The following is a 22,698-nucleotide window of genomic DNA, read 5'->3' on the forward strand; positions in this document are numbered from 1 at the left end:
AGTGGGACCTGCTGAGAGATTCCTGATCAGCTCAGAGTTCATGGTTTAGGAAAGAATCAGTAATATAAATACCAAATCATTAATTCAAGGGGCATGAAGTAATCTCCAATCTAATCTAGGTGAGTGTTAGTACATGAGTTCTGTATGAGGGTAGAGAGTTACAGAGATGCTTAAAAGTTGTGGTTGGCAGTTTTATTTATTGTGGAGGCAGTTTAAATTTACTGTCTGGGCAGTGTCTATTACAGGTTTCTCAAAATAAATGTCACTGGAACTGTAACATCTTGCTAAATATTACCCTGAGCTTGCCAAGCATTTTAATGAATAAACGTTAGTCTTATCTTTCTAGAGCTATAGTAGAAGGCTCGCTTTATAACTAATGGTCAATATATCTCTTGATATTGAACAATATCTCATAAGACATTTTCTCATCAATAATATAAAGCAACAATAAAAAATAAAATGAAATAGATCTAATTTTAAAATAACTAATGGACTGTAACAAAATCTAAGGTAATTAATTATCAAAAGCTAGCCAGAACAATTGGGGATATTACTCTATATTTGGCAGGATCTTATAAAATGACTGACACACATGTGCAGTATAAATTTATTTATTTATTGTGGAGGCAGTTTTAAGAAGCTCTCTAATAATCAAAGGAATTGAGAAATAATATACAACATACTTGTTAGAGACTGGCAAACACATAGCCTGCTGGCAGAGTGTTACATCAATGTTTCTGTCTCTCCCTCTAGAACAGAGAGGGATGTTGACTCAAGAAAGCCAAAGCATCTCAGGACCTAAGCTGAACCTATGAGGAGTAGAAAAACATGTTAGGTAATCAAAGAGGTGTTAGGACAGATGGAAGCAGATAAAATTAATAAAAGTCACATACATGTGACAGGGTGGAAGATGTACATCATTCGACTTTCACATATGACTTAGTAAGACCCAGCAATTTAATAATGAGCCTCCATTAATAAGTTTTTAGCTTAGCATTAGATCTTAAAAGAAGTTCTGCCACCTTTCATGTTTTGATTTGTCAAGGGAAAAGTTGGTCTCAGGAGGTGAACAATAACATTGACTTTGTGAAACTGCAAATGCATCACAGACACATGCTGAAGGAATCACTCACTGCAATACAATCAGAAAGCTATAAAAGAAACGGATTCAACCAGTAAACCTACTTAATTTGTTTAATATATGCTGAAACAAAAAATCGCTTTGATGATTATCAAATGAAAACAAAAGCATAAATGTTAGTGACATCGGATTCTAACGTGAAAAAGCAGTGCATTAAAAAAAAGAAGATGCTAATAATGTTGTTATGAATATGATAACATTCAGAGGGTTTCTGTTGTTTTGGTGAGGAGGTATTTTATAGCTTCTCTGAAATTTACCATATTTACCATTTCTAATAGTAAAAAATATACTCTTAGGTTTATAAAAAAAAATACTAAGCATTTCCCCTTGTGTATCCATATAATGACTTCTTTCTTGACTCACTTTTGTGCACTATCCATGCAGTAATGAGAGCATTTTATAGCTTTATTTTGAGGGGACAGTATTAATGATATCAGAAAGTGGTTCTCTTATTTTAGCCATTTATTTTAAAGTAAAACTAATTTTGAATATGGTAATGATTTTTATTATGGCTAATTTCAGAAACAAACAAAACCCACAAAAACAAAACAAAGTGAAAAAAATCCAGTATTTGAAAATAAAAATATTAAGTAAACATAATTTATATGTCAATATGCATACATGTATATGAAACATTTATATTCAGCATTTGCTGACAGATGCTTGAGAGTATCACTGTATTTCCACATTTTGCTATATTACAGTAACAATAAGAGATTATTAAGTATTGATAATTTAATCAAGGCAGCAATTTTGCTGTAAATCTTGAAGTCCTCTGACAGTATGATCAAATCTATAATTATAAACATCATATTCTTCTATTCTTGTCAAACATATATTGGCCATTTTGCCTTGTTTTTTTAGTCTGATCTTATTTTATTTATCTGCTAAAATGAACTGATGACTTGATGTTTATCATTATTCAATAATATGCTTATGCTTAAATTATTGTACATTATATTACATATTTCATTCAAGCTCACACATAAATATATGATATTCACATTCCCAAAGCTAAAAATCAAGTCAGATTATATTTTGTAAGATTTTAATGCCTCAGTTGCTTTGGGTTCAGAGTAAAGAATATTGAATAAAAATTTATGCACTAATAAAGATTGTTTTCATAAAATCTAATAAGAAAATAAAATATTGAAAAAGTTCTGTGTAAACCAGATTACTTGTCTTTGTTTTAAACCTCACTATTTATGATCCACTGGGAAATCCAGCCTAAAAAATAACACTCAACTGCCTAAATAAATAACAGATGGAAAAAGCATTGACATGAAAGTATTTCACCCTCAAAATGAAATGTTCCGGTGACGATTAGAAGAAAACAAAGCCAAAGAAGAATCACTTTCTAGCTAGTCTTTTCCAGCCTCACTTAATGTTTCCAAACTGAATTTTTATAGAATATTTAGGTAGATCTGTTCTTTCTTTGTCATTTAAAAGAAGCTTTGGTAGTATATTTTTTATGAGCCTAGAATAAGGATATGGGCCCAAATCATTTTTATGAGCCTAGAATAAGGATATGGGCCCAATTATTTCATATACTTCAGAATACTCAAATTGAATGTCATTTTCCTAAAACCTGTGTTTCAGTTATAATTTTTATATTATTTGAAAAATCAGCAGTACAATTTTGTATTCCTTTGATTTTCCAAGTAATTCACATTCATTGAAACCTCACTACAAGTTTATCCCAAGGGCTACTGCCATCGGAATGTGCATTGAGTAAATTACTAAGAGATGTATATATTATTTCAAGATGTTTCTGATCTGGCTTTATTCTGAACCCAGCCTGTAGAACACAGTAGTAACAAAAATCAGTCAAACTTAGTGTTAATACAATCAGTGCTAGAATTAAAGAAATGAAAACTATGGGGGCATTGAAATTCATCATATCATTTAAAATTATAAAGTAATATAATACATAAAACATATTGCAATTATTTTTAATTTCACTTATCCAAAGTGCCTTTCAAATTTGAATGGGTAGAGTAATGAAGATTCAGGAAGCCTAGTTCCTTAAGAGTCACGTATCACAATGCAATGTCCTAGAGGTTAAAAGTGCTTCAAAAGTTGCATGTCAGGGATGTAGTGATTTAAAAAGATGAAGGCTTTTAATAGTTAATTCTTTAAAACTTAGCTTCTACTGCTTCTTAAACTTGAATGGTTATCAACCCCGTTGGATAGAAATTGTGCTAATAGTTTTCCACAGATGTCATATCTTTTAACTGAATCATATGTTTTAAATTTCAAAATAGTAGTGATATGTTTAAATTATTGATACTGAGACACACAGAAAGTTAAGTAAACCATTTTATTATATTTAATATTCTTTCCTCAAAGAACCAGAAGCATTTACATATTTGTAAGGAAACTACTTGTGTATAGGGTTTTTGTTTATTTGTTTCTTTGTTTGTTTTACAGACAGGGAAAAAAGATAATCAAAATAATGAAAACAGTAGTATATTAAATGTAATTTATAGATAGATAATTAGTATTTATTTTAAAGCATAGATTAATTCACAAAATAAGAATCCACAAAGTTTTGAAAGTTTTAATCTGCTATAAGCACAGTGAGTTCTGGGGGTACATGCAAAGGCAGCAGATATTTTTATTGTTACCACTTTACCAATGAAAACCTGCACTTTGATTTAATAGCTGCTTAGTTATCCGAGAAACTTTCATCTCTGGTAGCTAAGGTGAGTAGGCTTCCTTCACTGGAAAAGACAATCTAGAATATTTTGGGGGGTGGGTAGGGGTGGCTAGTTTGGATCTTATGAAGTCTGATGTTTATAATCTTGATGCAGCAGCTTAGTCTCATGTCTTCTCCCAGTGGCTTTGGTTCCAGCCTGAGCCTGCTGTGAAGAATGATTATTATTGTTGCCAGTTAACTGCTCTCTCCATCTGTGCATCAATTGTGGGAAATATTTGCCCTAAAAAAAAAAAAAAAAAAAAAAGCCCTGGCTGTTGCCTAGGGAGAGGGTAATTATAAACAGCTGCATTTCAGATAGGTACGGTATAGTCATGTACATCAGCCAGTGCAATACATGTGCATGGTGCACTACCACAGAGACAGTTGTCTGCCAGGAGGTGGGGTTAGGGAGAAGAGTCATTAAAGAGAACAAATTAATGAAATAGAAAAATGAAAACATACCTTCGACTCTTGCCCTTTTAAAACACCCTGTTTTCTCCTTCCCATTTCCCACTTTCATGAATTTCCTGGCATGAAAAGAAAGTAATCTAGAAGAATAATATCATTTTATCAACTGCCTGTTTTTCCTCTAACAGATTTAATTCAATTACCAAGCACAATAATTCTCTTACTTCGTATCTTTAACATTAAGCCTTGATGTTGAGGAATTGGTAGAATGCTTCGACCTTGATCTCTTCACAGCCTTTCTATACTATCAAGAATCCCTTGAATGGTAGAAAAATAGCTTGGTATACTGAGACATAAAGAGTTTTTCAAACATGAAACACAGCAAGAAAAAAGAGATGGAGGGAGAGTCAGGAAGGGAAGATGATATCATTATCAACAAGTGTATAGCATAAATGTCATGTTTGATGTGACGAGAAAAGACATGTACATAAAGGTAAGGATGAACTTAAAAGTTATAGATAAAAGATGACCAAAAATGGAGAATGTATATGTGTGTGTATGTGCATGTGTGTATAATTTTTTATGAAACTTCATTTTTCTTTAGTATTCTTATACTATTTGTTAAACAAAAATGAATCTGTACTTAAAAGTTTTCTTTTCTAAGTTTTCTAAAATATGTTAGTGGCTTAAACTAAAATCTATAGTAGATTCAAAGACAGAAAAACATCCGAGACAACATTCTTAAAAATTATGACTTACAATTTTGAATTGTGGTTGTCTTATTTTATTTTTCACATCTCTTCTTCTTTATTCAGTAAAATTTTTCTGAAATTCAACCATTTTCCAAATTTAGCCTAAGGTTAGTACTATGGTGGCTTCACACATGGAAAAGTCGTTATAATAATAAAAGATAACATTTATTGAGTGGTTTATGTCCAGCTCATTTGCCTTTTGTTATAACTGTATGTGACAGGTAATCTTGTTATTTTTATTTTGTAAATGAAAAAGTTGGGTCATTGAGTCATAATAAGATTATATCACTTTGCAAAAGTCATTCATTCATAAAAAGCTGTATCCTGACCATCTATATGTCAGGCGTATTTTAGGTCCTGTTTAATATAGTAATAAGCACAACAAAATCTCTGTCTTCAGAAATGTTACATTCCAGTAGCATGGTGTCTATCCTCAGCAACCGAGAGAGACTCAAAGATGAATGACATTACATTAAATTGGGAAAAACTGAAGAGAGTCTTCAGAATAGAATGATATTTAATATGAATCTTAAAAATAAGATCATTTGTACATTCAGGGATACAGAAAGTGCCTGCCTGGGAGAGAGAATTTCATAAGAAATAGCAGAGATGATGTAAAAGTTCATAAAGCATCTCTAGAAAAAATCATTTAATCTTAATCTTAGAATCAATGACAGGAAATATTATGAGATAAAGTTTGAAAGAGTCTAATAGTAAGATATATCTATTCTACATTATTATTAGCCCTTTAAAAGAATAGGTTAAATGTTATTTTCAAAAGACCTATTTAGCTGAACAAAAAAGTTCATTTTAATAAATATGAAAGAAGTAAATTTTTAAAGTGAATTTCTTTAAATGTTAAAAAAATTAAAGCTCCAGAAGTGATATCAGCAAGATGGCAAAATAGGAAGTCCCAGCCTTTGTTCCTCCATGAAGACATCAGTTTAACAACACTGTATGAACCAAAATACCATTATGAAGTGCTAAAATCCAGTTTCAAAGTTGTGGTATTTCAGGAGAACACAATGCCAAGAACAGCTACATTGAAAGACATTAAAAAAGCAGTTTAGTTTTACCCATGTCGGTCCTTCCTTCAAGCTGGTGCAACTCGACACCAGATTGGAACATCCTAATTTACTATCTTTCAAGGGAAAGAGAAGAGTGGACCAAGAACACAACATTCTGGCTTTTCTGAGGACTGCTTGAGGGACTAGTTTCTGTTTCAGCTCGTGAGCACTAATGAAACAAGTATAGTGTGTGTTCCTGGGGCCACTTAGAACAAAGAAGAGTAGCTGGCAGCTTGGTGTGGCCAACATGGCTGGGCAAAATTCAGCTAATGTGCACAGCTTGAGAGTTCTCCTTCAGAAGGAAAAGAGGGAGTGGAGTGTGGCTGTAATGATCTAGCTTCTTAGAGGGCTGTACAAGTGACCAGAATATGTCTCACCTGCCTTGGTATGCCGACAAGATGTTGGCATACTTCAGATGTTTCATGGCTGATAAGAACAAGGAAGAACAGAGTGGCTTGCTGACACAGACAGACATCAGGAGGAGCAAAAACATGAGCTTTTGGTAAAGTAACTTCCAATTCTTTCTAACTAAGAAATTGCATTCACAGATCCAGAAAAGTATTATGTCTCCAAAAGATTTCAGAGACTCCCAGAACCTCTAGTTGGGCTGATGGTGAAGGTCTTTGCCTGTACAAAGTCAATCCATAAAGACTGGAATTTGTGGCTGCATTTTCAAATGTTTATATCCCAACACAATGGTATAAGACACATGAGTCAAATGCTGTCTCATAGCCAACAACACTATATAATTACAAAATGGTCAACTCATCAGCAAAACATAACAATTATAAATGTATATGTGTCCAGCATGAGAGCACCCAAATATTTGAAGTGGGCAATGGCATAACTGAAGGGAGTAATAGTAACACAATAATAGCTCAGCATTTCCATACCCCATTTTCAATACTGAATGGATGTAGAGAAATTGAGAGCCTTGTGCACTGTTGGTAAGTATGTAAACTGTTTCAACTCCTATCTAAAACAGTATGGAGATTTGTAAAAAAAAAAAAAATAGAGCTCCCACATGATGCAGCAATACTTCAATACTTCTCTGGGCATTTCTTCAAAAGAATTAAAATCAGGATCTTCAAGAGATATTTAAACTCCCATGTTCATTGCAGCATAACCAAATGGTGGAAGTAACTAAAATGTCTCCCAATGGTGAACATATAAAGAAAATGTGATATATACCTATGATGGAATGTTAATCAGCTAAAAAGAAAGAAATTCTGTCATAAGCAACAACATAGATGCACCTTGAGGGTGTTATGCTAAGTAAGCCAGGTCACAGAAGGTCTTATTGAAACAGAAAGTAGAAAAGTGGTTGCCAGGGGATGGGAGGAAAGAGAGATAGGAAGTGGCTATTGAGTGGTTACAGAAATAGCCATGCCGGAAGAAAAAGTTTTAGAGATCTGCTGTACAACATTGTGATTACAGTTCACAAACCTGGACTATACATTTAACAGTTTGTTAAAACAATAGGTCTGGAGGGGATGTGGAGAAATAGGAACACTTTTACACTGTTGGTGGGAGTGTAAATTAGTTCAACCATTGTGGAAGACAGTGTGGCGATTCCTTAAGGACCTAGAAATAGAAATTTCATTTGAACCAGCAATCCCATTACTGGGTATATATCCAGAGGATTATAAATCGTTCTATTATAAAGACACATGCACACGTATGTTCATTGCATCACTGTTTACAATAGGAAAGACCTGGAACCAACCCAAATGCCCATCGATGACAGACTGGACAGGGAAAATGTGGCATATATACACCATGGAATATTATGCAACCATAAAAAACGATGAGTTTGTGTCCTCTGTAGGGACATGGATGAATCTGGAAACCATCATTCTCAGCAAACTGACACAAGAACAGAAAATCAAACACCACATATTCTCACTCATAGGCAGGTGTTGAACAGTGAGAACACATGGACACAGGGAGGGGAGCATCACACACTGAGGCCTTTTGTGGGGAACTAGAGGAGGGACAGTGGAGGGTAGTGAGTTGGGGAGGGATAACATGGGGAGAAATGCCAGATATAGGTGATGGGGATGGAGGCAGCAAACCACATTGCCATGTATGTACCTATGCAACAATCTTGCATATTCTTCACATGTACCCCAAAACCTAAAACACAATTAAAAAAAAAAAAAAACTCCTGATGGAGATATAAACATAACAATGATAAAAATAATAGCTGTCTACTTTGGGAGGCTGAGGTGAGTGGATCATTTCAGGTCAGGAGTTCAAGAACAGTCTGGCCAACATGGTGAAGCCCCATCCCTACTAAAAATACAAATATTATACTGGCAGTGGTGGCACAAGCCTGTAATCCCAGCTACTCGGGACATTGAGGCGGGAGAATTGCTGGGAGGCAGAGGTGGTGGTGAGCCAAGATTGTGCCATTGTACTCAAGTCTGGGCAGCAGAGTGAGACCCTGTCTTGAAGAAAAAATAAAGGTAGCTGTAAAATATTGAGAATTTACTATGGGCTAAGAGTTGTGCTAAACAGCCATGTCTTGCCTGAATTAATCCTCACAACAGTCTTATGAAAGAGATACTATTATTTTTGTCATTTTATGGATGAAAAATCATTATTAAGTAATTGGCCAAGGCCATTTACCTTCTGAGTGGCAGAACCAAAATTTACCTCAGGCGACCTCATGTAATCTACAGCCCTAAGTGCTCTACTCTGTCACTAGGAGAAAGCCTCACCTGGTGGATAAAGCTCCACATAGAATTTTCTGTACTGAAACGTACATTTTCACTGCATATATTGATCACATGGGTTGGATAGCTGCCAATTATTCATGTTTCTGTTGATAAACATTTAAAGTTTGTCTAATGTTAGGTCATTATCATCACTCTACTATTACAACATATTCAAAAGATGGGCAGTAGTCTGGAGATTAAACTGCAATTTTATATATTCTTAAGGAGTTCTCAACCTTCCCTGCTTCTGTGATGTTAGTAAAAATCAATAACCTCTGAATTTAATGTTCGGATTTTTAAGATGTTAATAGTTTTAGCACCTTGAGAACTTTATTACATTTCCTCATTCTTTGCAATCACACACTTCATTTTCTAAAATAAGAAAAAAAAAATGATTGAGGGGGGAGAACTGTTTAAAAGTAATCTTAAAAAAAACAGAACTGAAATGCATACGTAGTAAATATCATCTGCAACTATTTGGCCTCCTCTGATGCTTATGAATTGCCCTTTTTGTAATAGGAAGAGAATCAAAGACTAACTTCTCTGAGCAAGTGGAGTAAGTAGTAGGAGAAAAAGTAAAATAAAATAAAAGTTTATTTAAAAATAATCCATTATGGGGCCGGGCGCGGTGGCTCATGCCTATAATCCCAGCACTTTGGGAGGCCGAGGCGGGTGGATCACGAGGTCAAGAGATTGAGACCATCCTGGTCAACAAGGTGAAACCCTGTCTCTACTAAAAAATACAAAAATTACCTGGGTATGGTGGCGCACGCCTGTAGTCCCAGCTACTCGGGAGGCTGAGGCAGGAGAATTGCTTGAACCCAGGAGGCGGAGGTTGCGGTGAGTCGAGATCGCGCCATTGCACTCCAGCCTGGGTAACAAGAGTGAAACTCTGTCTCAAAAAAAAAAAAAAAAAAAAAAAAATCCATTATGATCTGACAAATAATCAATTGTTATTTATGCCACCATTATAGCTCTGTAAAAAATACGTTTTATTTGGGGTGGTCTGGCAAAATAGTATATACATTTAGGATGGCTATTAGTATCTCTCAATGTAGTGTTTTAGATTAGCTAGGGACATGGATGACAGAAAAGTCATTTTTGATGAAAAATAAGGGCAATATGAGAAAAGTCAACTGGAAAAAAAAGTAGATTAGGAATGAGTGTAGCTGTGAGAGGCTGTTCAGCTAAGGAGGGTTGTAAGCAAAAACAGTATAGAGAAATAGACTTCAATTTTATCAGATTTGTCAAACACCTGGGAGGCCCAGATACATGCATACACATTAATTTAAATGCTCTGTAGAACATTTAGGATTCTTTGATTGCAAACCACGGAGACCAGTTTTGGTTATGACTACAACTACCACAAAAAGACTATTATTTGGAGGAATATCAGATTGGTACTAAGAAAAGTGATTGAAAGTAAAGTAGATATTGACATTGGTATCTAGATTTCAGAAAATACTTTCCCAATTCTTTTCCTTCTTTTCACTGCTCAAGAAGTAAAGCCCCTTGAGGGGGAATCTTGTTTACTTGGCTTGTTTTGCAAATCATGCCTGCACCTTGGGCAAGGGCTGTTGGAGACGATGTTGGGGAAATCAAAAATTAAATTTCCACTTTACAATGTCTTTCACTGTAGAAATAAAGTCTTCAAACAGTGTGCTAACACACTTCTTCTTTTGTAAGATCACAATAAGAGACACTTGATAGGCGGTAAAGCTTTTGTTGTTTCTTTCTTTCTTTCCTTCCTTCTTTCCTTCTTTCTCTTTTTTCTTTTCTCCTTCCTTCCCTCCTTCCCTCCTTCCCTCCTTCCGCCTTTCCTTCCTTCCTTCATCTTTTACCTGCTTTCCTGCCTGCCTTCATTTCTTCCTTTTTCCATCCTTTCTTTCTCCTTCCTTCTTTCATTTCTATTTCCTTCTTTCCTCCCTCCCTCCCTTCCTCCCTCCCTCCTTCCCTTCCTCTCTTCTCTCCTTCCTTCTTTCCTTCCTCCCTTCTTCTCTCCTTCCTTCCTCCCTCCCTCCCTCTCCCCCTTCCTTCCTTCCTTTTTCCCTCCCTCCCTCCCTGGTCTCACTCTGTCACCCAGGTTGGAGAGCAGTGCACAATAACAGCTCAATGCAGCCTCAACCACCCTGTGCTCAGTTTATTCTCAGACTCCCAAGTAGCTGTGATGACAGGCATGTACCACCATGCCTAGCTAATTTTTATATTTTTTGTATAGTAATACAAAAACCCAGCTGGGGATTTGCCTGCCTCAGCCTTCCAAAGTGCTGGGATTACAGGTGGGATCCACTGCATGCAACAAATCCTGTATTTTTTCTATTGCCTATTAAAAAAACCCCACAAACTTAATGATATTTATTAAGATAATAAATACAGATTTATTATCTTGCAGTTCTTTAAGTCAGAAATCAGAGTCTCCCAGGATTATGATGATGTTGGCTGGGTGGCATTCCTTTCTGGAGGCCCTACAGCAGAATTTGTTTCCTTGCCTTTTTCAGCTTCTAGAGGCCTCCCACATTGCTTGGGTCATGGCTTCATTCCTCCATCTTCAAAGTTATCAATGTCACGTCTCTCTGACCATTATTCCGTAGTCTCATCTGCCTCTGACTCAGCTAATGTCCTCCATGTTTAAGGACTTGTGAAATCCAATCTGGATAAGCCAGGGCAATCTCCCCATGTCAAAGTCTTTAATCTTTCTTTTTTTCCAGAGACAGTGTCTCACTCTGTTGCCTAGATGGAGTGCAGTGTTGCAACTGTAGCTCCCTGCAGCTTTGAACTCCTGGGCTCAAGCAATCCTCCCACCTCAGCCTCCCAAGTAGCTAGGACTATGGGTATTCACCAACATGTCTGGCTAATTTAAAAAATTTTTGTAGAGATGGGGTCTCATTTTGCTTTCCAGGCTAGTATCACACTCCTAGCCTTACGTCTTCTCCTTGCTTTGGCCTCACAATTATGGGCATGAGCCACCACGGCTGGCCTCTAGGTTCTTAATCACATTTTCAGAGTCGTCTTTGCTGTATAGGGTAACTTATTTATATATTTCAGGATTTGGACATGAATATCCATGGGGAGTCACTATTCTGTCTACCACACACCCTAGCTTATAATTGGAATTGTGTAATTTTGGGGGATTCAGGATTATCATTTCTATCTGCGTAAATTTTCCTCTTTGGTTACTCTCTTTTTAATTATTTTTGTTTCCTTCCATACATTTTTAGGAAAACTCCAGTAGGGTAGAATGAATAAAATGTTTCTGGAAATATGTTGTATTGTACATTATATAAGGTGTACTTTAGAAAATGACACAAAGTACAAATAAAAAGTTTTCTTGATCATTTTTCTAGCTGTGTTGAGTACAGTACATACATGAAGTCTCGATAAAATATAATACTTGATTATGACAATTATATAGTTGAGAAGAAACACTTGATTCCTGTATTGATTATTTGGAAGACCTGGATGAGTATGTGCTCCTCCTTAAAAAGTTACCTTTGCATTTATCAAGAATAATTCTTTATATAAAATAAATTACCGCATAAGACTCTTATGAACTAAAGAGAAACTGCAGGTGGGAAAAGAGCTCATTTGTATGAATTCTCTTTCCTACTGTGGAACCCCAGTGTGGAAATCTGATTAACTTAAGAAAATGACTTCATCAGGGCTTTAAGCTATAAAGGTTTTTTCAGAGGAAGAGGTCAGTCTGCCCTAGAATTAAAAGTCGTAATCTTGGGCTAGATAAGAACTCCAAGTATTTATTTAACTCTGTTAGCCAAAGCTCATAGTTTTGTAGTTTCTAAATAGTTACCTGTTCTGGCAAAACCACCTGGTTATTTTCTGATTAGCAGTAGGTGATTTGGGGCTGTTAATTTAGCACGATAGAATGTAAATTTTAAAATAATGACATAGTTCTTTCTATATTTCAAGGCAATCTGGGATGAGGTGCAGTAGTCAAGACCTTGTTCTATTTATATTCTGATTCAAAATCAAATCCTCCTTCAGAAATAAGTATTTAAAAAATTCTTACCACAGCATTCTGTTTATGCTTTTAACAAATCAATACCTTCTAGCACTATTTTGCTCAGCTTATATTTTTTCTCTTGACATATTTAGAGTAATGTTTTGATCAGCAATGCTTTATATTCCATTATTTTTCTTCTCCCTGATAATAATCAATTTTTGACACTGGGAGTAAGAGGAAGTCAGATGAAAGCCGATTGAATTTGTTGGATCAAATGCTTTAGCAGTACAGAATACACATATACACAGGCAAACACATTTTCATGCACATAAACTGTCAGAACAGCTGTAAATGTTAAAAAGTAGCTGAAGTTTCATTTTTCATCCATCCAAGCAAGTCTGACACTGGCAAACATATCAATTTAAATTCTGTTTTCACACTAATTCTCATATATTATGATGCAATGTCATGTTTCAGAGGAATGAATAGGTAAAGAGTTATTTTAAGTTTCTATTAAGAACCTTTTCTGTTTTTCTCTCTGAAAAGTGTCTCCCCATGCTTTCCAAGCTTATATGAAATATAAAGAACAAATGTTGGAGGTATTTACATCTGACATCAATCTTTTCCCCATGTCTAAACAGTTGTTATTTTCCTTTGTTGAATTTTTAGATTACCTTTAAGTTTTCTGTGGCTTCATTATGTTTCAATTATATGATAGGCTGAAGATGCTAAAACTTAACCTATTATTTCTTATTTGAACTATGAGGATTAAATATGATTCCATTGGTGTCTGTATCTTTTGTGTTTCATCTTCTGTTCCCTTATCTAAGGTTCAATAATTTATAAGAGTATTAAGTCTGTCTTCTTAGGAATGGACACTAAAACTGTAAACCTGTAAAATTCAAATAAAAATTTCAGCAAATTGTTAATAATTAAATATTCTTTAAGCAAGAAAATGTGTATAGCCAGGAGAGTTAAAAAAAAATTAAAGGGCATTTTTAAGCACTTAGAATACCAAATATAGGAGAACCACACCTGAACTGAAATATATTATCATTGTGTTATACCTTAAATAATAGAAAGCTGTCATAGGAGGTAAAAGCCTAAAAAGTATTTCTAACTATGATGACTTAATTTGAGAAACAGAGGCCAAAACTGTTTATATTATTGATGTCTTCTATTTTAAATATAAAAAATATTCTGTTTGGGCCACATTATAATCTTATAAAGGAAATCATAATATAGGACAATTTTTTTAAAAGTAAGAACTCAATAAAAGACACCATTGCCTGAAGATACACATAATGATCATGTTGTTGAATATTTTTCCAGATGTAGAAATAGATAGATAGCCATCATTTTGTGAATGCATGCGCACATCCAGACACACATGATGATTTCTAAATAGAAGTGGATAATTTTACAAAAATTGCATTAAACTATACCTGATATTATATAACCTAATATTTTATTCAATTTGTTGATGACATTGTCATCTTAATATGACCCTAAATCATCTCTTTAAAACTGTATAAAATTTCCTTGTACGAGAAAACCATAGTTTAATTAGCATATTTCCTATCGCTGAATACTTCGGCAGCTTTGTTTTGTTTTATAAGCGTTACAATGAAAATCCATTATTAACAGTTCATTTAATGTCTTCTGTGAGATTGTGTCCTACAATGAGGATAGAATTAAAGATATGTGGGAGTAAACTTAGCTCAACGCATAACAGTTTGGGATAAGCTAAGGAATGTTCTTGGGTGTTGGAAGCCATATGACTTTATTTTGAACTCTGCAATGAAGCATCTATAGTATGATAGGTTGGTTTTAGATGATCTAAAAGTCTGCTTATATATTTTTTCTCTATTCTAGAATATATTTTTCACTGACTCTCCACAGGTTGTCTAGTCCAGCTAACTTTTCCTTTTCTACCTAACTCAAATTCCTCTCCAGTGAACTCAGTGCAGCTATGTTCTCTCTAATCATAATATCTAACTATGTATATTTTGTTTTTTCTTGCCAAACGTCCTCTCTTCTCAAGTTACTGTGTGGCTGCATCCTTCTTGCATTCTGCTAAAATATTACTTCCTCACATGCACTATCCTTGACCACCCAATTTAATAATTACATCTCCCTCTCACATAATTATTTTTAATCATAACACTGAGATTTGTATGACCTCATTACTATCTAAAATTATTTTATTCACTGTTTGCATTGTTGGTTTGACTTGTAGGATGTGATCTCCCTAACAGTAGGAACATTGTCTCTCTTTTACAGTACTCTATCCATAGATACTGAATATGGATGTACGTATCTTGCACATAGTAGATACACTAAAATATTTATTGGAGGAATGAATAATTTTCAGGAGTGTGTTATGGGCCAGGGTTTTATACTCTGTGGAAGGAGAGGAGAAGGGAACTCTTTCTTATTGAACATCTTTTATGTATGTACTAGAGCTTTATATAGATTATCTTATCTAAATCTCATAATAATTCTCTGATATTGGTTTTGTTTCTCATTTTGCTAATGAACAAATAGAAAGCTCAAAATGTTATATAAATGCCCATAGATACACAGGTGGGAAGTAAGAGAGCCAAGATTAAATCTAAATAAGCTTGTATGAAAAGTCTGCGGTTTTTCACTGTGGATACTGTCACCAAATAAACTAATAGGTTTTATTAGAGATGAGTTAATATAACTTATTATGTGTCAGGGTTATTGCAGATATTAATATTATCCCATTTAATTTGGTACTCTGAATCACTTAAATGATAGTTATTAGTACCCCATATTTGTGTTGAGGTAACTAATTCTTTGAGCGATTACTAACTCATTCAAGGCTATGAGCCCAGTAAATGAAAGTCTGATTTTAAAACTCAGTATTGCACAGAATCCTATGTAAAGAAATGTAATCAAACTTGCTGTAATCTAGCTTCATTTATATTGCTATATATACTTAAGAAGAGAAAGTCAATGTTTGTGATCAAATACTTCTTTATCACAAACATAAATCTCATGGAAATATAAAATTGTGATAAATGAACGTGATAGGGAAGAATTAATACAATTTGATATATTATTTATAAGTAAAATGACAATAAAAGAGAAAGACATGAAGGAGATGGCATGAAGATAGCAACTAATATTCAGAGTGAAATAAATCAGTGTTTAATAAAGTAACCCATTAGAGGTAAATAAACTAAAATGACTAAATTTATTTTGAGAATGAATTTATCAATAAAAAACTCATTTCATAAATATGTAAAACCATAGATTTATTATTTCTTTACACCTTGTTTTGTTACCTTGTTGACTATTTCTAGAGAAATATTTAAAGTTTTTACAGTAAATAAGGACCTCACTTACATAGTTTCTGACTACTTCTCAAGAAGCTATTCCTGGACCCATACATGTCTAAGAGCTCTTAAAAAATTATTGAACCTAATTTCTTGCATTTTTAATGCAAGATCATTTAAATGAAATTGCTTAAGGTTGTGCAGATGTTAAGATGTTGTGCAGATGTTAAAACCAGGTATGAAGATTTCTCCTGAAACTCAGGCTGATCCTCTTTTGGATGCTAGAATGTGTGGCTAGTTATATGGATATTATATTCTGCCATTACTCTGGATTTAACTTAGAAACTTTCTTGTGATATGCTTTCCATAATGGAGGTGGCTTTCTGAATTTTATAATATAAAGTTTCTCTGGATATTAAGTGAGAACAACTTTAGTGTTTGTGTATTAGGTTGTTCTTACATTGTTATAAAGAAATACCTGAGGCTGAGTGATTTATAAAGAAAAGAGGTTTATTGGTTCTAAGTTCTTATAGGATGCATGGTGCTGGCATCTGTTTGGTTTCTGGTGAAGCCTCAGGGAAGTTTCAGTTATGGTAGAAGGTGAAGAGAGACCAAGCATGTCACATGGTGAAAGCAGGAGAAAGTGAGAGAGAGTGGTGGGGAAGGTGCCACCGATTTTTAAACCACCAGATCCCATATGAGCTCAGAGGGAGTGCTCACTTACCACCAAGGGAATTGCCCAAACCATTCATGAGGGATCTGACTCTAGGATCCAAGCACCTCCCACCAGGCCCCACCTCCAACATTGGGGATTACAATTCAACCTGAGATTTGTCAGGGACATACATTCAAACTATATCAGCTTGATTTTGAATAATAGTCTTGTTTTTGGCTTTTCTTTTTCTGTTTTTTGTTTGTTTGTTTACTATGAAGTTCACATGTGGAAAGGCAAGAAACATTTTCAATGTGCTTCACTGAGTTGAATTAAATACATCTTGATATTTTTATTATTTTTTTGAGAATTACGAACTAGTAAAGTAACGGGGAGCATTTCAATGTCAAAATGCATGGAATATGTTTAGAACCAAGAGTATCATCCCTCATCAAAAAAAAAAGTATTTATTAACAGCTCAAAAAAATGTGCTTCTTCTGGGAAAAACTAAAGCAGAAAATTTCACCTCATATTATCTATATATAATCAATTTTGTTGGACTTTGTGGTACAGAAATATTGTAGATGTGATCCTCTTTGGAAAAGACTTATCTAAAAATGCTCTTAAAATGCTTTATTTAATCATGACTTGATTCTAGTGGGTATATTTCAAATGCAAAGATTTTGTACAATAGCTTTCTCTGAGAAGATCCATCATCAGAAGGGTTGATCTTAAAAGCTTACAGCACGTATAAATATCTAAACGAATATTTGATACAAGTTATTGTACTTATTTACAAGGGATACTTATAAGTCACTCCTAAAATATGGTATAGACATGATCATTTAAACTACCTGTGGTGGAGGAGTAGCTAATTCCAAGCAAATTTACGACAACATGCCTGACACGACTGCAACTAATTTTTGCCACTATAATACTTTGGAAACTATTATAATTTAAGTACATTTAAATAAACATCTATAACATGTAAGATGGAGAGAGAGAGAGAGAAAGAGAGAGAGAGAGAGAGAGAGAGAGAGAGAGAGAGAGACTATACACCTGGATTTGAGATTACAACTTTTATTGAATTAATTTCTGTAAATTTCTTACATAGAAATATTTAAAAAGCTCTTCAATTTTGTCTACAAGGACTAATAAATACATTACTGATTTTATTATGCCTAGGCTGTCTTTATGTACCATTGCCTGAGATAGGATCAGTTTATGCCTGTTATCCCAACCTGATTTGAAGAGTCTTCTTTCATTTTCAGAAGTGTTCTTGTTTGGATGATTAATTATATGATCATCCTATTTATTCTCCATATTATCATTTTTTATATATTCCCATACTGCCAAATTATAAAAATAACTTATACTGTAGGCAAATAAGAAAGGCTTACAGTTTCTTTTGACAAAAGACTTTCTGCATAGTGATTAGGAATAAAAACTTTGTGTCTCAAATTTCTCATTTGTAAATGGGAAAAAATAATATCTTCCTCATTGTTACAGAGATCAAATTAGTTTGTTACAAAGATCTATTTATAAGAAGGCTAAAAAACAGAATGAAGCCTATTTCTTTGATCTCTATTTTGTTAACCATACATCATCTTTGACATAACTTGTAAAAGGTCATTTTTGACAATAAAATAAATACATACAAATGTTACTGTACTCTTTAAGAAAGAGCTATGTTGTGGAGAATGTAAAAATTATAAAAACTAATATTAAAATCAACCATACAAAATACTTTTGACATAGTTATGTTTTACTATCATGTTATATCCATTTGCAGCAGGGAATTTAAATACTGGTTTTACCCCAAATTCTACATTTTTATATGTTTGATTAAATAACCAAAAATAACAAGATTATATGCTTATATTCTATACTTTTAGGCTTCTTTTAATCTGCCCCACATCCGTTAGCAGTATTGTATCAGTAAAATGATAAGAAAATTAATCATTTGGTTAAATACATATCTCTATTGTTTTCTTAGATAAAAGACCTAGTGAAGTCACATTTTATTGGTAATTTTGGCTCCTCCTCAAACAAAAATCTCTTTAATTTGTACCCAGACTGTGAAATGCATAGTGAATATCTAATTTGACTACTAAAGGTATTCTAGCAACCAACTAAATTACTATTTCCTTGTATATTACTCTTTCACTTAATATGTTATAAATTATGTGATTATGACTAAATTAATACAGTTCTATAATAATGCCAATCTTTTTAACACTGGAACTTCCTTAAAATCTGGTTAATAATTGTTTTTTTTTTAAATGTACTATTTGCTAAATTATATTCTCTATAACATTCTAACTTCCAAACTGTATTATTTACCAAAATTCTGAGAGTGATTACTTTGGCAGGTTCAAACAAGAAAAACTCACTATATAATTCTACTACTATAATAAATATGATTTTATAATAAATACGGCTGATAAATACAAAATAAAGTCTTTCTCTTCTTCATGTTTTTTAATGGTCAGCAAAAATACCTATAGTAAAAAGAAAATTATTCTCTATTTCAATCAAGTCTTCTGTCCAAAATGAAAATTAGAAATAAGTGCTTCCATTTCTCATAGGTTTTATGTTAACCCAATCTCTTGCATTTTACTCATCTTAGAAGCACTCAAAGAAGACTCGTAAGAACCCCATCCTAATAAGCTTGCTATGGCAGTACCAGTCTAATGATAGGAACTGATCATGTATTTAATTCTGCTTCAAATTATGCCACTATACATTCAGCATTATTTCCATTTGATGATAACGTAGAATATATTCAACCCAATGTATTTTTCTGTTAGAATATCAGTGCAGACTTATTACTACATTTCTACACTCAGATTTATAATTGTAGAATAAGAGAAGGCAGCTCTGGCATATACAATGCCACTCCAAAGCTAAGAGCATAAAAATGCACATGTTAGATGCTTAGAACTTATTATTCTTTTTCCTCCTACATATTTTACTTCTCTTCCTGGCTACTTTCTTTCTTAAGATTATTGTTCTGAGAATTAACGTAACTTCTGTGAATCTGTGAAATACCTTGAATTATGCATGGCAATTCAAAAGCAAAAAAAGAAAAATAAAGAAAACTGATTTTACTTAAAATAACTACTGCCATCTTCATCACATCAAGTAAAATTATACATTATTGTTGAAATTTCTAACCAGATGCTTTATTGTGAAAACTAGACATAGGCCTACAGTATTGCATACTATTGATTGGGGCTTTGAACAATGAATTATCTATATGTTTAAGATGAAATAGGATTGTATTGACAAATAATTTACCATATTTTTATCTTAACTTCTTATGACTTAATGACTTAGACACATCTGGAACCTTTTGATTTTCTTTTATGCAATATCCACATTGTGTAGATACCAGAAAGAAGAATGCAAAAGAGAAAGAATGCCTCTCATTCCTTGGAAGCATTATGAAACTAATTGTATTTCCAGATGATGTGAGTGACCTTTAAGATGGAATCAGAAGTAGGGCAGCATAACTGTGATAACCTCAGGGGAGCAATTGGCAGAGATACTTGAAGTCTGTCTATACATAAATGTGAGATAAAATGAAGCCACACTGAAAAAATGAGCTTGGAATTACCTGAATTAGCTATGCTATAAAAACTCTTTACTTGAGCCTTTCATACTTAAAATGTATTTTTATGACAATTACTGGAACTAGGGATTTTGAGATAATCCAAAGTCGTTATCTTAACAAAATAGCACCTCCTAACAAGTTTTATAGTCAAAATATAACTGTTATTTAATTGAAGTAAATCCCAGTTTATCCCAATGTTTTCCCAATGTTAAACAATTGTTTTGAACCTTAGCTAAAAATCACAAACTCCATTTACATATGAATAGAGTTGCTGAGAAAAATGTAAGTTGATTTTAGCTTTCATCTGAAATTCAACCTCACATATATGAATGTTTAGAAAGTTCAAATTCCTAAAACAGTTAATATTACATATCTCTATTGAGTTTTTTGTAAATGTAAAGGGTTGAATTAAACAGAGGAAAATGAATTACAGGGTGTTTTTTTTTTTTTTTTTTTGATTTTGAAATTTTTAGATGATCCTATTAAACTATGCAAAATAGAGACTGATAATTTTATCTTAAAATATTTTAAGCAACTAAAACATTGAGTCTGCTAAAACATTTGAGAAATAAACACTCTTAGGCTCACATTAGTTTAATGGATATTTTTTCCCCCAACTGGATAGGCAACAGTAGCTTATTTTTTGAGTTTTAACACAGGTTCTTCATAGTGGGCCTTGAAACTTTTTACTTAGTGTTCAATTTGCCTGGCTCAGAAATGTGTTATTTTATACCATTGTTGTCTAAAATTTCAGGAAATAAAGAGACTTACCTGTTTCTCGATGTCTTCATGTCAAGAAAAAGCTGGTATTTTGCCCCTTTCCTCTCCATCTCATATCCAAAAGTTAGATGACTGTAAGTCAAATGGTGAAGAAATGGTTGGATGTAAGTGAATAAAGAGGAGTTCTCATCCAAATACCATAAAAATAATTTTTTCAGTATTTCAATAGGAGTAAAAACATCATTCCAAAAATTTTGATTTTCTGTAATGGAATAGATAATTTTGAAATGTCTCAATAAATTCTCCAAACTTAAGCCAATAATTCACCCAGAAAGATTTGTGAATAATCTCTCTTAAACAGTCACAATCGTAACACTTATGATGTCACATAGTTTGCAAGTTCTGTGATTATATTTATAAGAATATAACAAAAACACCAGTGTGCAGGAAATAATGAAAGTATACAGAAAGACACACACCTTTGCTTTTCACTTGTTTTTAGTTTCATTCTAAAATATTTATTTCTGTAGTGTTACCTTGATATTTTTTTTTAACCTCAAACACTATTAGCAATAATGTTTTGAAAGCTTATTTAGAAGGCTTGGAAACTAATACTTTTTGGCTGACTGGTTTCAGTCCATGTTATATTTAATTATATCTACTCTTGAGAAATATTTTGTTCCAAATACATTTTTGTATATAGTTTGAGAGTCACTTTCTTGTTCATTATATAGGTTTGATTTGGACAGCCTAACACATGCATGCAAGATCATTATAATGTTAATAAAAACTTTGACCATTCTGAAAATGGGAGGGAAAAACTACAGCTTCTAGTCCAAAACAGGAAGTAAAGTGTAGTCTGTGCTAAAATACATGAGGGCAACCTTATTTGATTTAAAGCTAGAAAAAAAATGAAAACTTCTGATTCGATCTAACACACAGATAGGCTAGGTTCAATAAAAGGGTAAAATATCTCACTATAACAATAATTTATCATGAATAGCTTCTCACCATTTGGTGGCAAAATAATTGATTTCCTGTGGCTTCCCTAAAAATTAAAGTATAAAAGGAAGGATGCATTCAAATGTAGTTTACATGCTTGAAACTTTGAAAAACTGCTTAAACCAGAAAAACTTAGTGAAGGTCATTTGAGAGCTCACTATAGGATCTAGAATAGGAAGTCCTCCAACAAATCATAGAGAACTTGAAAAATTAAGGCTGCAATCCTTGTAACATATGGTAGTGCCTGGTATTTTTCCCCCACTGTAGGAAAATGTGACAAAGAAATTCATTATGACTTCCAAAAAATACCTCCAAAGCCAAAGGTGTTGCCAAGCTAATTCTTAACTGAACAAATACACATTTTAGAAATCTATGATTGTCTTTTTTGTCGGAAAATGGAAGAAAATAATGATGGCAGTATGAAGTGGTTTACAGTCTCTGAAATGTAGAATATGATCTGGTGATGCATGCATCGCTAGCAGAAACAAATGCAATGTAACATGGGCAGGCACACTGGCTACAGACATGGACCATCTGCTCAACACAGACCTCCAAAAGATGATCAGGTCTGGTGATACATATATGTGATTTTTCAGTATTATGACAAACCCAGTAAAAGAAAGGCAGTTAGTGACGTATTTAAAAATTGTGTTGTCTAA

At 33.5% G+C, this 22,698-nt stretch overlaps 1 protein-coding gene across 1 annotated transcript in view; it reads left to right on the top strand.

The window, feature by feature from the left end:
• LRP1B (LDL receptor related protein 1B) overlaps window positions 1-22,698 on the top strand; it is a 1,560,879-nt gene that overhangs the window by 396,191 nt on the left and 1,141,990 nt on the right. The gene's annotated exons all lie outside the window — the stretch shown is intronic.

This window comes from Aotus nancymaae, unplaced genomic scaffold (genome assembly GCF_030222135.1).
Source record: "Aotus nancymaae isolate 86718 unplaced genomic scaffold, 86718_ANA_hifiasm-v0.15.2.pri h1tg000029l, whole genome shotgun sequence".
Taxonomy (NCBI): Eukaryota; Metazoa; Chordata; class Mammalia; order Primates; family Aotidae; genus Aotus; species Aotus nancymaae.